At 46.8% G+C, this 15,715-nt stretch overlaps 1 long non-coding RNA gene across 1 annotated transcript; it reads right to left on the bottom strand.

Annotated features, from left to right (window-relative positions):
- Positions 1–8,350: 8,350 nt before the first annotated feature.
- Positions 8,351–12,290, bottom strand: LOC147363903 (uncharacterized). Its single transcript, XR_015133902.1, has 2 exons — positions 11,639–12,290; positions 8,351–8,933 (listed from the first exon to the last, which is right to left on the bottom strand). It is a non-coding gene; the product is annotated as an uncharacterized LOC147363903 (long non-coding RNA).
- Positions 12,291–15,715: the final 3,425 nt, after the last annotated feature.

The following is a 15,715-nucleotide window of genomic DNA, read 5'->3' as shown; positions in this document are numbered from 1 at the left end:
CTCAAAATATCTTTCCCAAGGTCTTTTTCAGCTACAAAAGAAGAAACTTATAGGAGAGAAACTCAACAGCCATTGCCTTAACCATGTAATTAAAGCTATCATCATAACTCCTGAGACATTCATAGCTCAGTTGGTAAAGAATCCATCTGCAATGCAGGAGACCCTGGTTCGATACCTGGGTCGGGAAGATCCACTGGAGAAGGATAGGCTACCCACACTCCAGTATTCTCGGGCTTCCCTTGTGGCTCAGCTGGTAAAGAATCCACCAGCAATGTGGGAGACCTGAGTTTGATCCCTGGCTTGGGAAGATCCCCTGGAGAAGGGAAAGGCTACCCACTCCAGTGTTCTGGCCTGGAGAATTCCATGGACTATAGTCCATAGCGTCACAAAAGGTCAGATCACTTAGTCCTCTAACATTTCATTCCTACCTTTCTTGTGGTTTATTGTGACATGTGTAAGTGTGTGTGTGTGTGTGTGTGTGTGTTAGACTTAATCTTCTTTTACACTGTACATTCCTTGAGGTGCCATTTTGGTTTTTGTGCCTGCCACTTAGTAAATGCCAAACTGTGAGCCGTACGGAAGGGAGGCCATGTTTGGATTGTTTAGCATGATTTCTCCAGAGCCTCCTCTTGTATCAGGCCCATAATAGGCATACAGTTAATATGGAATTGAATAAATATGAAAGGAAATCAGTTGCGAATATTCATTGGAAGGACTGATGCTGAAGCTGAAGCTCCAATACTTTGGCCGCCTGATGAAAAGAACTGACTCATTGGAGAAGACCCTGATGCTGGGAAAGATTGAAGGTGGGAGGAGAAGGGGATGACCGAGGGTGAGATGGTTGGATGGCATCACCAACTCGATGGACATGAGTTTGAGTAGGCTATGGTAGTTGGACAGGGAAGCCTGGCGTGCTGCAGTCCATGGGGTCGCAGAGAGTGGGACATGACTGAACAACTGAACTGAAGGCAATGGATAAAGGTATTTTTAAAAACATGTGTATGTGGCTGTGCCGGGTGCTAGTTGTGGCACATGCGATCTTCCAGTTGTTGCGTGTGAGCTCTTAGTTGTGGCATGTGGGTCTAGTTCCCTGACCAGGGGTTGAACTCTGGCCCCCTGCGTTGGGAGCGTATACCCTGGATCACTAGGGAAGTCCTGGGAAAGGGATTTTGAATATTGCGTAATTCCAGCCTTTGTTCTTTCTATCCCTCTGTGATTTGTGATTATTTAAATTTGCTCTTAATTTTTAGACCAGATCCTTGCCCTGTCTCTCTGAAGGACTGTATTCAAATACTTTGTGATGGACTCCTACTTCCTTGTCAGTTTTAATTCCCACCACCTTATTGTACACCTCACATCCTAATTCATTGGATTATTTCCAGGTTCCCAAATAAACTCCGTCCTCTTATTTCTATGAGCTTTTGCCCAGGCTGTTCCTTTAGCCTGGAATATCATCCTTCCTGTTCTCAACCATCACCTTCTAGTTGCCTTCACAGGCAGCTTAAAGGACATTCTGTGAATTTCTGATCCCCTTTCCTCTTCTCTCCTGTTCTACAGCAAGTTGCTAGTAGTTTTGTTCAGCCTCTATTTCATTCTTCCTTAATAGCCTAACTCAACTTGTTATATCCCAAGTTATTTACTTGTTATATCCTTTCCAGATTAGAGGTTCTCAAACCTCCACAGGCAAAAGAATTACCTGGGTAGTTTGCTAAAAACGCAGATTCCTGGAGCAGAGTCCCCCGTGTGCATCACCGTCCCAGTTAGGGCTCCAAGTGTAGTTCAAACCACTTGTTACAAATGAAGATTCTCCGGTCAGAGACTCGCCTGTCATACATTCGAGTCTCGAGAGCCTGACAAGCCTGGCACTCACAGGCCTGCAATCAAAGAAAGGGATGAATACAAATGGCCCGAAGTCAAGTCACAAAACGATGCCTCAGGCCTTTGCCAAATGGAAAGAGATTTCTCACCACTCGAGGAGAGGAGTGAAGTCCTCTGCAGAGAAGCTAGAGACAGGCCCCAACCCAAGCACACTGCAGCCTCATTTCATCAGCAGAAAACTGCTCTGCAGCTCCTGTCCTCGTCTACTTGAAGAATAAGAGGACCCGTTCGGGTCACACGGCTAACGGGAAGGCTAATATAGGCAGCAGTAATTGATGATTTGCTAGATCAGAGACCTTTGAGTCTGGCAATAGAGATGACCCTTGCTTATTGATTATCATCCAATAGCTCTAAATTATCTCCAGACAGATCAGGGCTGGTAAGGAAAGGGGCTTTAAGGAAACTCATACGTCATCCCCGGCAAGTTAAAGACTTGGAGCTCGGCATGCACATTCCTTTCAGGTGCGTTTATAAGAGGGAGAGAAGAAATGAAATAGGCTTCTAATTATTTAAATTGGACCTACACTCTCTGTTGAGCAGCATTAGCTAGCATTCTTCCCCCGTGTGAACTGACGGGTAGGCCCGGAGAAGGAGATTAAACATGGCAGCAATAGGTGTGGAAATAATTGGGGGCGGTAATTGGGAGAAATCCGTGCCCCTTGATGCTGACTGCTGTCTCGTTTTCTCTTTAAAAACCCGAATTCACATTAACCTGTTGATGGCCTCATCCAAACTGGGTAGAATTTATGAACAATAAGAATAATGACAAAAGTGACTTGCATTTAGATAATCAGATAACGAGCCACAGCCTCAGTTCTAGAGTGGCTTTGCCAAGTCAGTACCTTATTTCTGGTCCCACACAAAAATCCCTCCGTTATTAGTATTTTTTTTAATATAAATTTATTTATTTAAAAAAATTTTATTTTTTTAAGTTGAATTCAGGCTTAGATCTGGTGTCTGGTTTTCCAATCTGATAGTATGTATATGTTTATAGTTTGTTTTAAGCTGTTAGGTATATTTCCTGTTCAGTAGGTATTCAGTAAAGCATAGTTTAATCTGATTATTTCCCTAAATAAAATTCTGAAGAAGGTGGCATTTTCCTTTGTGGCTCCCAACTTAGTTTTGTTTTAAAAACTATGCATAGAATTCTTTTAACCTCATTTTCAAGGCCCGAGTGTCAGTCACTCCATCATGTCTTTGACTCTTTGTGACCCCATGGACTGGGGCTCACCAGGCTCTTCTGTCCATGGGATTCTCCAGGCAAGAATACCGGAGTGGGTTGCCAGTTCCTTCTCCATTCAAGACCTAGAATTCTTCATTTTTGAAATTCCTTTCAGGAAGGGAACCGATAATGTGTACTCTTAAAGTATTTTAAATTATATTGGATGTGGATGGAAACCTCTGCCTTACATTACAGAAATGTCAAGCAGTATGATTTAGGAAGAAGCATTATTTTGGAGACTGGGATCTTTCCAGTTAAAAGTCCATGCAGGGCAGAACAGGCCGTCTCATTGCGGGCATGGTAGCCTTGCCCATTTGGAGAAGAGGTAAAGGGGGTGTGTTGGCCAGATACTAGGGACGATGCTATGTTATGTTGGCCTAGGACTTTCCTCTTTCAAGTGGAGTTTGCCCTCAACTCATTAGGGGTCTCCATCAGTCCCAGGAAGAAGCCAGGGCAAATGCTTTCAGCCTTGTTTGGGTTCAGGAGGAAATGAGGCTCAGAGAGTTGTCATAGACCCAAAGGCCAACTATGGAACTGGGACTGTGTGTGCGTGTGTGTGTGTGTGTGCACGCGCATGTGCCCACGCTGATTTGCTCAGTTGTGTCTGACTCTTTGTGACCCATGGGCTGTAGCCCACCAGGCTTCTCTGTCCATGGAATTTTCCAGGCAAGAATACTGGAACAGGTTGCCATTTCCTACTCCAAGGGATCTTCCTGACCCGGGGATCTAACCTTCGTCTTTTGCGTCTCTGCACTGGAACTGGGACAAGGATCTTTCTACTCAGGGTCCACGCTGCAGTCTTCCTCCCGCCTCTCTCCCTCCCTGCCTGCAGGGCACAAGTGCTATGTGCCAGGCATCGTGTGAGCACCAGGATTTCCGTGAGTTTCCTGGGGAGCTTGTACATTAAGCCAGTTTCCTGACTGAAAGGGGCCTACAATAAAGTAAAAAAAGACAAGCATAAAATCAATTAAGGGCACCAAAATGTGAGAGAGGCTGTGACAGAAATAGTGACAGGGAGTCGTGTGAGAGAGAAGATGGGGAGGATTGGTCAGTGGCGTGTGGAAGTGAGAGAAGGGGAACTCTGATGGATTCAGAAAAGCTTCACGAAGCCTCTTGACGATTCCAGCAAAGTCCGCCATAAGCGTCAGCCTCAGACCTACATGAAAGTCGCCTTTCTCGAAGTGTGTTTCCAAGAGAAAATCTGTGTAGCAAGAGGTTTTGCTGCCAAATAATTTTGTGAAATATAGCATGTTCTGGTATTGGAAATTCACAATTCTTATTAAGATATCTAGGACATAGAAACTCTTCCAAAAGAAACCTGTTTAGATGTGTGTCTTCCAGCCAAGGTGTGGAATTACGGAGCTTAATGCTTTTTTTTTTTTGAGAACAATTAAACTTTTTGGAAAGCAGTGACTTAGGCAGGCAGATCTTCTCTGCAGGCAGCTGTGATTTGGCTGTGTGATGTGCCGAGCCCATCAGAAGTGGAGACGGGCCCTCTTGGATGTCAATATCCCCCAACTCAGGTCAATAAGATCACCGAGAATGCTGCTGCCTGGACGGAACACTGAGCCACCTGAGAACAGGCCTTCACGATCCTGGAAGGAGACAGGAGAAGGGGAGGAAGCAAGCTGGAGGGGCAGCCTGAGTTTTGCTGATTTTTCTGTCATTCAGCTGGCCCACGGTTCACTCAGAGGCCGTCCTGAGATGGAACTGCATTCCTGGATGCGTGACCGAGAGGTCGCTGGGGGGGATGGTGTGGGGGCCCCCAGCGGGGGAAGAGGCGACTTGCTTGGGGGGCTGAACACCGCCTTCAGTTAGAGCTCCCCGCCACCCCTTTTTCCATGTCGCTTGATTAGACCGCAACCTGGCCACTGGTGCCTCATCTTCTAGGAGAGCACAGAATCTATGCGTTCACTTCAGCTTCTGTCTGTCTCTCCCTCTCCTCTCCTCAACTCAGTCAGACTCTGTTCTCAGAGAATCTATTCTTCCCTGCCATGTAAAGCAGACTGAAGTCTCTCATCACGCTCTGATGCTGTGTTATTTTCTTCCTGGATTCTCTCATGCGATAGGTTAGTTCCACCAGGAAGGAAGCTTGCTTGTAAAACTCTGAGCCTAGAACGGTGCTCAGCGCAGAGGAGGGCCTCAATATTCATCGAATAAAAGCTTTCATGTTGGCTTTTTGGAGAAATGAATACTTGGGTGTCTCATTTTCTTTTGGTAAATGAGCTGATAAGCAGAAGGAGCAGATGTGAAGAAAGAGCCACCTTGGAGCGTGCTAAACGATTTTGTTACAGGCTTTTCCTAAAGTTCCACGTGCGGGGCTCACAGTACTCCACAGCAGTGGGTATTGTTATATCATCATTGCCATTTTGCGGATGAAGAGACAGAATGTCAGAGAGGTTTTCCTTTGCCCTTGGTCACCTGAACACCAAGTGCAGAGCTGTGTGTGTGTCTGAGGTGATGTCTGAGTTTCCATCTGTCTGAGGTCTCAGAGAGGGTGCTGAACGCAGCATCAGGAAGTGAGAATCTGCTGTAGATCTTATCACTAACTGGTGTTAGGTTCTAGTTACTTAACATTTGACTCTAGTGGAAACCATCAATTCCTACTAATTTCTTAATTCTGTTTCCACAGTCTACATTAAGATTCCCCCTAAATCTGGAAATATCAGACCACGTGGAGGGATGTCCTGAGGGCTGATGACACGATGCAACTTCATTTAATACCATCCCTCTTCTGCACTGGATCTATCTGGGTAAAATGTAAGAATCTTAAATTTAAGATAGATCCATACCCTTTTGATGGAGAAGGCAATGGCACCCCACTCCAGTACTCTTGCCTGGAGAATCCCATGGATGGAGGAGCCTGGTGGGCTGCAGTCCATGGGGTCGCTGAGAGTCGGACACGACTGAGTGACTTCACTTTCACTTTTCACTTTCCTGCATTGGAGAAGGAAATGGCAACCCACTCCAGTGTTCTTGCCTGGAGAATCCCAGGGACGGGGGAGCCTGGTGGGCTGCCGTCTATGGGGTCGCACAGAGTCGGACACGACTGAAGTGACGCAGCAGCAGCAGCAGCAGCAGCAGCAGCAGCAGACCCTTTCAGGATACTTGTCATCACTAGATGGCACTGTTGTATTAACTTTGTTTTCTAGTCCCACTGAGCCGCCTCAAGGAGTATGACTTATGATACTATAGCTTTGGACTATCCAGTTTCCAAGTGTTAGTACAAGGGCAGAGTGGAGACAAGCTTATATAATGTATATGTTTCATTAGTAGGGATCCTAAATCCTAGTTTAGATTTTAGATTATAACAAAACTAGTTTCATGGCCATAGAGTAACAGCTGAGGGCCCTGACTGAAAAATAATGCCTTGTTGGATAGTATGAGACAAAAATGATGGTCTCACTGCATTGTGGGAAGTCTGTGGTGTCACCAATGGGGACAATATCTGACAGATGCTAGAGGCAGAGACAGAGAAGTATAAACAGGCCTGAGTACACAATAGATGCTCTAAAAACCTAGGTAATGGAATCGTCGTTTTTCTTGTTTATTTTTTATTAAGGTATAGTTGCTTTAGAATATCATGGTAGTTTCTGCGGTACAATGAGGTGCATCAACTGTATGTATACATATCTCTCCTCCCTTTTGCACCTCCCTCCCTCCCTTCCCTGCTGCCCGCTCCTACCTCTCTAGTTCACCGCAGAGCACCAAGCTGAGCTACCTGTGTTATACGGAAGGTTCCCCCTAGCTATCATTGCACTGTTCATGACATCAAAGACATTGGAGCAGCCTAAATGTCCATCGACGAATGAATGGACAAAGATGTGGCACGTATTCCCAGTGGAACACTACCCAGCCATTAAAAGGAGTGAGACTGGGGCATTTGCAGCGAAATAGGTAGACCTAGAGGACTGTCAGTTGGAGAAGGCAATGGCACCCACCCCAGTGCTCTGGCCTGGAAAATCCCATGGGTGGAGGAGCCTGGTGGGCTGCAGTCCATGGGGTCGTGAAGAGTCGGACACGACTGAGAGACTTCACTTTCACTTTTCACTTTCATGCATTGGAGAAGGAAATGGCAACCCCCTCCAGTGTTCTTGCCTGGAGAATCCCAGGGACGGGGGAGCCTGGTGGGCTGCCGTCTATGGGGTCGCACAGTGTCGGACACGACTGAAGCGACGCAGCAGCAGCAGCAGCAGCAGAGGACTGTCAGAGTGAAGTAGGTCAGAAAGAGAAAAATATACTAATGCGTACAGGGACTCTCTGTAGCTCAGACAGTAAAGAATCTGTCTGCAATGCAGGAGACTCTCCGGGTTCAATTCCTGGATCTGGAAGATCCTCTTGGAAAGGGAATGGCAGCCCACTCCAGTATTCTTGCCTGGAGAGTCCCATGGATTCTTTCCCACAGGGTCCCAAAGAGTTGGACATGACTGAGCGAGTACTACTGCTAATGTCTATGTGTGGAACCATCATTTTTAAGCTAACTGAATGCATGTCTTCCCTTGAACGCCAGATATCCTTATGATTTCCCGATTTCTCCCAGTGGTACCATCATGTTCCCAGTCCCCTGAAAAATGTCGTTCTTGACTATTTACTTTTCCTTGTCTGTTTTCCGTACCCTGAAAGGTTCCTTCTATGAAATCTCTCTCCCTGCCATTGCTTGCCTTCCATTCCCACCACTGTTGAGGTCTTCATCCTGTACTTTCATTTTGTAATCGTCTCTCACTTGAGTTCTGAGTCCCCCTTTCTCTACTGCCCTTGAAGTCTTTGGTCAGAATGATGCTCCTAACATGAGTCCCGTGCTGACGGGTCAGCGGTGACTCCCCTGTGAACACGACCTCTCGGCCTGTCATCTCGGGCCTCCCCACCTCCCATCACCCAGATCTCCTGCATTGCATTGCAGTTTCCTTTTGAGACACATCTTCAGTTCTCCTAATTAAATGAAAAGTGAAAGGAGAGGATGCAACTCACTGTCTTGCACATAGTAGGGGCCTAGTAATAGGTAACTGCTGCTGTATCCATATGTCTTCCCAGGTGGCGCCAGTGGTAGAGAACCCCTTGCCAGTGCAGGAGACAGAAGAGACACACATTTGACCCCTGGGTCAGGAAGATCCCCTGGAGGAGAGCATGGTAACCCACTCCAGTATTCTTGCCTGGAGAATCCTGTGGACAGAGGAGCCTGATGGGCTGTACAGTCCAGGGGGTGGCAAAGAGTTGGACATAACTGAAGTGACTCAGTACGTACGCACGCTGTATCCATTATTCGGTTTAGTTCTTTTCTCTACTAGAGCATGAAAACAGTCATTTGTGGCATCTCTACATACCAGTCTTGGAACTTGGTGTGTCGCTTCTATGATTGTATTTGATCATCATGACCTGTCCACCCTGGGCACCTGGCAAGGAGGCTCCACGGCTTGCTCTCCCTGGGTTGTCCCCCTCCCCATGGATTGAGGGTCCTCAGGCTGAGCATGCCTGCTCATCCCGAGCCTGCCCCCACCCTGGATAACTGGGGTCCTGGACCTCCTCTGTCTGATATTCCTGAGTCTACTTTCAGAGCCGGCATGGGCCTCTTTTCCTGGTGTCTTCCCCTGAGATAAGCACCGTGCTCACCATCCGAGGGGGTGAACGCAGGCGGCTGATCGCAGTGGAGGAGCATATGCAGACAGGACTTGGTCTGGGGTGGCCCCTTACAGGTGTGTGAGGTCCCAAGCCGGTCACGATGGAGCCGGGGCTGGAGGGGAAGCAGGCTGCAGTCTTCCTGTGCTTCATGTCAGGGTGGGCTTATCTGTGAGCGAACCCATGGCTGAGGGTTATCATGCCCATGCTATAGAGAAACCTGAGGCCAAGAGAGATTAAGCAAAGAGTTTCATGATTCTAATGTGTGTACTTTTCTTTTCTTTTTCAATTTACTTATTTGGCTGTACTACATCTCAGCTGTAGCATGCGAGATCTTTGAGCTTCATTGCAGCATGCAGGGTCTTTTAATTGCGGCATGTGGGATCTAGTTCCTTGACCAGGGATTGAACCCAGGCCCCTTGCCTTGGGAGCATGGCGTCTTAGCCACTGGACCACCAGGAAAGTCTCTGCATGATTTCTTATATTTAAATATTTCTAAATTAAGGAGGCCTCTTATAAGCCACACCCTCTGTGTTGTGTTTATTCGGTTGTTCCTTTATACAGTATAGTGTGTGTGTGTGTGTGTGTGTGTGTGTGTGTGAGTTTGTGTGCTCAGTCATGTCCAACTCTTTGCAACCCCATGGACTGTAGCCCACCAGACTCCTTCTGTCCTTGGGATTTCCCAGGCAAGAATTCTGTAGTGGGTTGCCATTTCCTTCTCCAGGGGATCTTCCCAACACAGGGAATGAACCTGCATCCCTTGTGACTCCAGCATTGGCAGACAGATTCTTGACCACTGTGCACCTGGGAATTGGTGGTATCACAGATTCAATAAAATTGATAGCTTGACTGGTTCACACAGGTAAGTGGTGGAGCTGGGATTTAAGCTCCTGTCAAGCTGACTTCAGTGCGCATGCCCTCACCCGGCTGCCCCAGGCACATCTTCCTCACCCCTTTCTCTACTCTGCTATGTCCTCTCAGATTTTCTAGACTGTTGAGATGACACCATAGAACACATGCTATGAGAACACCGTAATCTATTTTGGAAATATATTCCATTGGTTTTAATAATGTATTTCCTGATTCTTTAGCTCATTGTGAGTTTCTTGGAAACAGGGACCGTAATCTTTCTAGATGTTTGTATACCATATGTAGTAATAAGAGCAGAGAATTCTCAAGTCAAAGCTAGATTTGAGTTCCCTTTCTATTTCTTCCCAGCTTGATGATGCATGGAGCTGCCTTAACCTTCTTGAGCCTCAGTTTCCTCATCTGTGAAATAGGTCTAATAGTATCTCAGAGATCTGCCGTGAGATTAAAACACTTGGCAAATGGTAATTCTCAGTACACAGGAAATTCCTTCAATTGGGCACCCTTAGCACAGTGAAAGGTGAATAAATGAATAAATTCATAGCTCAGTCTCCACAAGAGCTTATGCACTAGGCTTCCGTGTATCTGTGTCCTATCCAGATATTCCATCAGCAGTCATTCAGCAAATGTTTATCAACTGTTTACTGTAGATGAGGCATTGTGCTAAGTTGTGGGGGTACAATACTGACCAAGAGAGTCAAACTCCCTGCTTGCATTACAACCGGAGAAAGAAACTGGAGGGGAAGTGGAAGTGAGACAGAGGATAAGACAGAGCTGAGGTTAGGGACTCAGGGAAAGGCTGGCCAAGGAGGTTGAGCTGAGTTGTAAAGAATGAGAACAAAGCATGTAGCTTGAGGAGTGTATTAGTCTGGATTTCCACAGAAACAGATTTATTATAAGAAACTGCCTCATTGTTTATGGGGGCTGAGAAGTCCTAAGATCTGTAGTCAGCAAATTGGAGACCCAGAGAGCTGATGGTGTAAGTTCTAGTCTGAGTCTAGTCTGAGTCTGAATGTGAAGGCAGGGGAAGATCAGTGTCCCAGGTCGAAGACAGTCAGGCAGAGAGACAGAGAGAATTCTCTCTTATTCCACCGTCTTGTTCTGTTGAGGCCTTTGCCAGGTTGGATGAGGCCCATCCACACTGGGGGTGGTCTTCCCAGGTGGCACAGTAGGATTTTTTACTATCATTGCATTTAGTGCCCATGCAAGAGACACAGGTGATGAAGGTTTGATCCTTGGGTTGGGGAAGAAACCTTGGAGTAGGAAATGGCAGCTCACTTCAGTATTCTTGCCTGGAGAATTCCAAAGACAGAGGAGCCTGGTGGGCTACAGTCCATGGGATCGCAAGGAGTCGGACATGACTGAACTACTGAGCACGCACGCACCCACACTGGGGAGGGCATTCTGCTTTTCTTAGTCTACTGATTCAAATGTTAATCTCAGCCAGAAATACCCTCCCAGATATACCCAGAAATACCAATTAATTAAAGGCATGGGAACCCTGTGACTGGTTCAATTGGCTTTATAAAATTAAGCATCGCAAGGTGGAAGTATTTTATACCCTGAGATTGGCTTTAGAGTTTTGAATAGGAAAGGTCCCAGAAGCCTCACTGTCCTTCCTATGGTGAGAAGTTGGGTAGTTTGTGGATGGCAGCCCTTTATTTAGGAAAGTATATATCCTCTGGCTCCCTTTTCCCCTCCACCCATCCTAGAGGACAGGAGAATGTAGTTTCCTCATCTCATAAATAGATCTTATCTGCTCTCTTCTGTGATGGATGTTATAGATCCTCAAGATGGCCTGTTTCCCTGGGGACAGCCGTTTCTCACTTTTAACTTAAAGGTCTTTAAGGTATGTGTTTGGGGTCTCTAGTCAAGGATTTCTTAACCTTGGCACTATTGAAGTTTGGGGTTGGATAATTTTTTTGCTTTGGGGGCTCTCCTGTGTAGACGTTTGATGCACCCCTGGACCAATCCCCTGGGTCAAGTGCAGACCCCTTTTGGTTGTGACAGCCACAGATATGAGTCATTGCCAAATAGCTGGTGGGGAGTAAAACCTACCCGAGTTGAGAACCACTGCTGTGACCCCCATGGAGATTCGCCATACGGAGCCTGTGCCTGGGGAGGCTTTTCATTCCCAGGGAGAGGAACCTTCCCTGACTTGGCCACAGGAATTGGGAGCACAGGATCTTCCTGTCTGCTGAGTTTCCAGTAAGAGAATCAGATTGCCAAGGTGATTGGATTGCATTTCTAATAAGTCGAGCTGCCAACAGCTGTTTGTGGTAATTGAGGACAGCTGTGATGCTGGCTCGGCTGAAACCTCCACAACCTTCCCTTGCCCCTCCCGGTATTTGAGCCGGCCCCCAGCCATCCTGTGCATTAACCTCTTGCAGGAAGATGCTGGCAAGGTCAGGGTGTTCGCTGAGAATGGTATCAAACCAGACATCGTCTTAGGTTTTGATGCTATTGCTTTCATTGGAGAGCAGAGCAGTGTTCATTTTTGTAAACTGCCTCTGAAGCACAGGAAAAAAAAAAAATGTGAATATGGTATAAAAAAGAATATCACAACCGATAATGATGATAATGATAATAATAGCAACAGTAACAACTCACATTTATATTGATTCATCCCATGTGTGCTATTTCCTGTTATCAGAGCCTTCCCGTATTATTTCATTTCTTCTTTATAAGAATGCTCTGATGTAGGTAGGTGAGTCTCGTCTGTTACAACTGAGACACAGCAAGAGATATGATTACACTTGAGTGACTGATTCTAGAGTTTGCAATATGTACTAGGGAGAAGGAGAATGTAGTTTCCTTATCTCATAAATATATCCCATCTGGTCACTTCTGTGATTGATGTTATAGACCCTCAAGATGGCCTGTTTCACTGGGGACAGCCATTTGTCACTTTTAACTTAGAGGTCTTTAATGTATGTGAGCTCAGTTGGTAAAGAATCCACCTGCAATGCAGGAGACCCTGGTTTGATTCTTGGGTCAGGAAGATCCCCTGGAGAAGGGCTAGGCTACCCACTCCGGTATTCTTGGGCTTCCCTGGTGGCTCAGCTGGTAAAGAATTCGCCTGCAATGCGGGAGACCTGGGTTTGATCCCAGGGTTGGGAAGATCCCCTGGAGAAGGGAAAGGCTACCCACTCCAGTATTCTGGTCTGGAGAATTCCATGGACTGTATGTATAGACCATGGGGTCGCAAAGAGTTGGACACAACTGAGCCACTTTCATTTTCACTTTCACTTGGAGTCTCTAGTCAAGGATTTCTTAACCTTGATGCTACTGACAAGTTCTATTTTAATTCTATTAAATTATATATGGATATATTTATTCATAACTAACTTCACACAAAAGTCTGGAAGCAGACATACCAAAATGTTAAGTCAGTCTCTCTCAGGGTAGCTGCCTTGGGGGTTATTCTTTTTTTGTGTGTAAGTATTGTTTTTATTGGAAGCTATATAGAAGTTCTTAAAATTATATATTGAAGAGGTGATGGGAAGAGAAGCAGTGAGCTGAGAGGATATTTTAGAGGCAGAGTCCTCCCCGGTGGAGTGTATTCTGCGGAAGAAAGGTGGCCCTCCGACCACCCTGGGGCTGATGCCTCCAGGATTGTGCCAAATAACTGCTCTCTAGTTGAATTTACATTGCATCACTTTATGTCCCCGTGCATTGCAGACCTTTTGGTGGGACTCTAGAATTCCTCTGAAACAACTCACTTTCCCCCTCCCTAAAGTCTTACAGGCTGTTGCAGGGCAGTTTTCTCTGGGGCAGCCTGAGGCAGTCTGTGTTCAGCTCTGCATTCCTCCCCGTGGCCTTCCTCCCCAAGGAAGGCTACACTCAAGGCTGGCTTGCACATTTAGTCCTGACCTGCCCTTGGGCTTGGCTCTCTAGGGAAGTGTAGTGATTTCCCAGTCAAGGCTGCAGCTGCTGCAATCACCCCCAGCCTTCTCTCTTCCTGGCAGGGTGGAGACCCCTCTCTCAGGCACCGCATCAGCACTGCTTGCCTGGGTCTGGACCCCCTCCCAGATCACACCCTGCAGATCATTCTCCACAAGAGGAGCTGCCTTGGGGGCAGTGAGAGTAACATTCTAGTTTCTTGGAAATCCTCACTGTATTTTTCTTTTTCTCTGGAAACCTCATCTCTTTCTGGGGCTGATTAGGGGCAATTACATAGTTGGCTTTACAAAGAGTGGAAATTGCAGGGCAGGCAAATTCTGCCCAGTCTCACCCTCCTGGGGGTGGTGGAGGCTTCTGGGAAGGACCGTTTGGGCTTGGACTCCGGAGTGATATAGGGATGAATGGGTCCATCTCCCCTCCCCCATGACCATCCTATCTCCTTCAAAGGGACAGGAAGGAAGGAAGGTGTGAGCATGTTTCTCACGAAAAGCAGAGGTAACCAGAGAAGCAGGAAGCTGCTGGAAGGCAAAAATACTTTTCAGATTATCCTCATTTACGTGAAACCCCAACAAAGCCCTTAGTAATTCTAGGTATCCGCCTTGATATTGTGCCTTTAAACTCAGACAACTTGCTACGTCCCTCACTGGTGCTGGCTAATTAAAACCATCAGGTCCCAGGTCCTATTCTTGGTAATTTCTTTGTTTTTCTTGGGTTAGTTCTTGCCTTTGCTCTACACACACAGACACACAGACACACACACTCATACACTCTTACTCACTCAGTCACACTAGGCGCCATCTTCCCTTTCTGGTTCTTGTGCAGCCTTGGGTTCCAGCAGCTTTTGCATCTCTGCTCTGCAGATTATACTGATGATAATGTAATTACTCTGTTGAAGCATATGCGTGCTAAGTTGCTTCAGGCTTGTCCAACTCTTTCTGACTCTATGGACTGTGGCCCATCAGGTTCCTCTGTCCATAGGATTCTCAGGCAAGAATACTGGAGTGGGTTGCCATTGCCCTCTTCTAGGATCTTCTGGACCCAGGGATCAACCCCAAGTCTCTTATTGTCTCCTGGATTGGCAGGTGGGTTCTTTACCACTGGTGCCACTGGGGAAGCCCTCAGGAGCATAGCCTGAGACGTCTTCATTTTTCCTATGAACCTTCACCTATGCTATGACAAGAATCTCTCTTCTCTAATCCTGCTGACAGGTTCTGTAATTTCCTGGCCATTTTTAGATCTTTCTAAAGCAGTTTTTTAAAAGATTTTTTTTAATGTGGACCATTTTTTAAAGTCTTCATTTAATTTATTACAATATGGCTTCTGTTTTATGTTTTGGGGTTTTGGCTGGGAGGCGTGGGGGGGCGGGTCTTAACTCCTCAACCAGAGATGGAAACAAGACCCTGTGCATTGGAAGGCAAAGTCTTAACCACTGAACTTCCAGGGGAGTCCTGCCATTTTTAGATGTGAAAGGTTGAGATCAGTTTAAACTTCAGTCTTTAGTATGATTTGAAGCTGATCCACAACATCCCACCCTCTCTCACTCTGACAGATGTTTGACCCATTGTCCGAGGTCTAGGGTTCTTCTACCTCCAGCATATTGGTGTGGGTGGGAATGGCCTTCATGGAGATGCCCTCTTTTCACTTGCTCTTTTTTGGGATTAACTTGGTTGGAGGGTCATGGGAGTCTGGGGGGAGAAGGTACAGGCAGGTTTATCTCACCAGCTGCATGCGTGGTGGGGAGCTGACCCAGGTATCTCCAGGCACTATGGGCTTCTGTCTCTTTCCAGTGCCGAGTTTAGTGGTCAGTCCTCTCCAACACTGAGGTTCCCCCAGAGAGGGCAGCTGTGTTTCCAGAGGCCCCTGAGCTAGGCCCAGGCCCCTTTCTAGGGAGGCAGCTCCTCTGTGGGTGGCCACCAGAATGGCCCCCATGGGGCTCCACAATCAGTGCTCTTTACTTGAAGAGCTGTCCAGATGTTTGCTGCAGGAGCCCCGGGTGAGGCGGGCCCACCCTTCCCTCTGTATGCAGCCTGCGCCTCAGTCCCTTCTCACCCTGATGAAGTGGGCTCTGCTGGCAAACTTCACACCTTCAAACAGGCACAAGGCTCCATGGTCAAGAGTATCATCTCTCATCAAGAGTCATAGGTACAGTTCTCCTGATAACTCTATGATAGCTGCATTTTTGCAAATGGGTTCTGCAATAGAATCTCTCTGATAGACTCTTTTTTAAAAGAG

This window comes from Bos grunniens, chromosome 10 (assembly GCF_055505025.1).
Source record: "Bos grunniens cultivar Pamir isolate PY7600 chromosome 10, Bosgru_T2T1.0, whole genome shotgun sequence".
Taxonomy (NCBI): domain Eukaryota; kingdom Metazoa; phylum Chordata; class Mammalia; order Artiodactyla; family Bovidae; genus Bos; species Bos grunniens.
The sequence above is the reverse complement of the archived record's forward strand: the minus strand, read 5'-3'. Positions and strand labels throughout refer to the sequence as shown.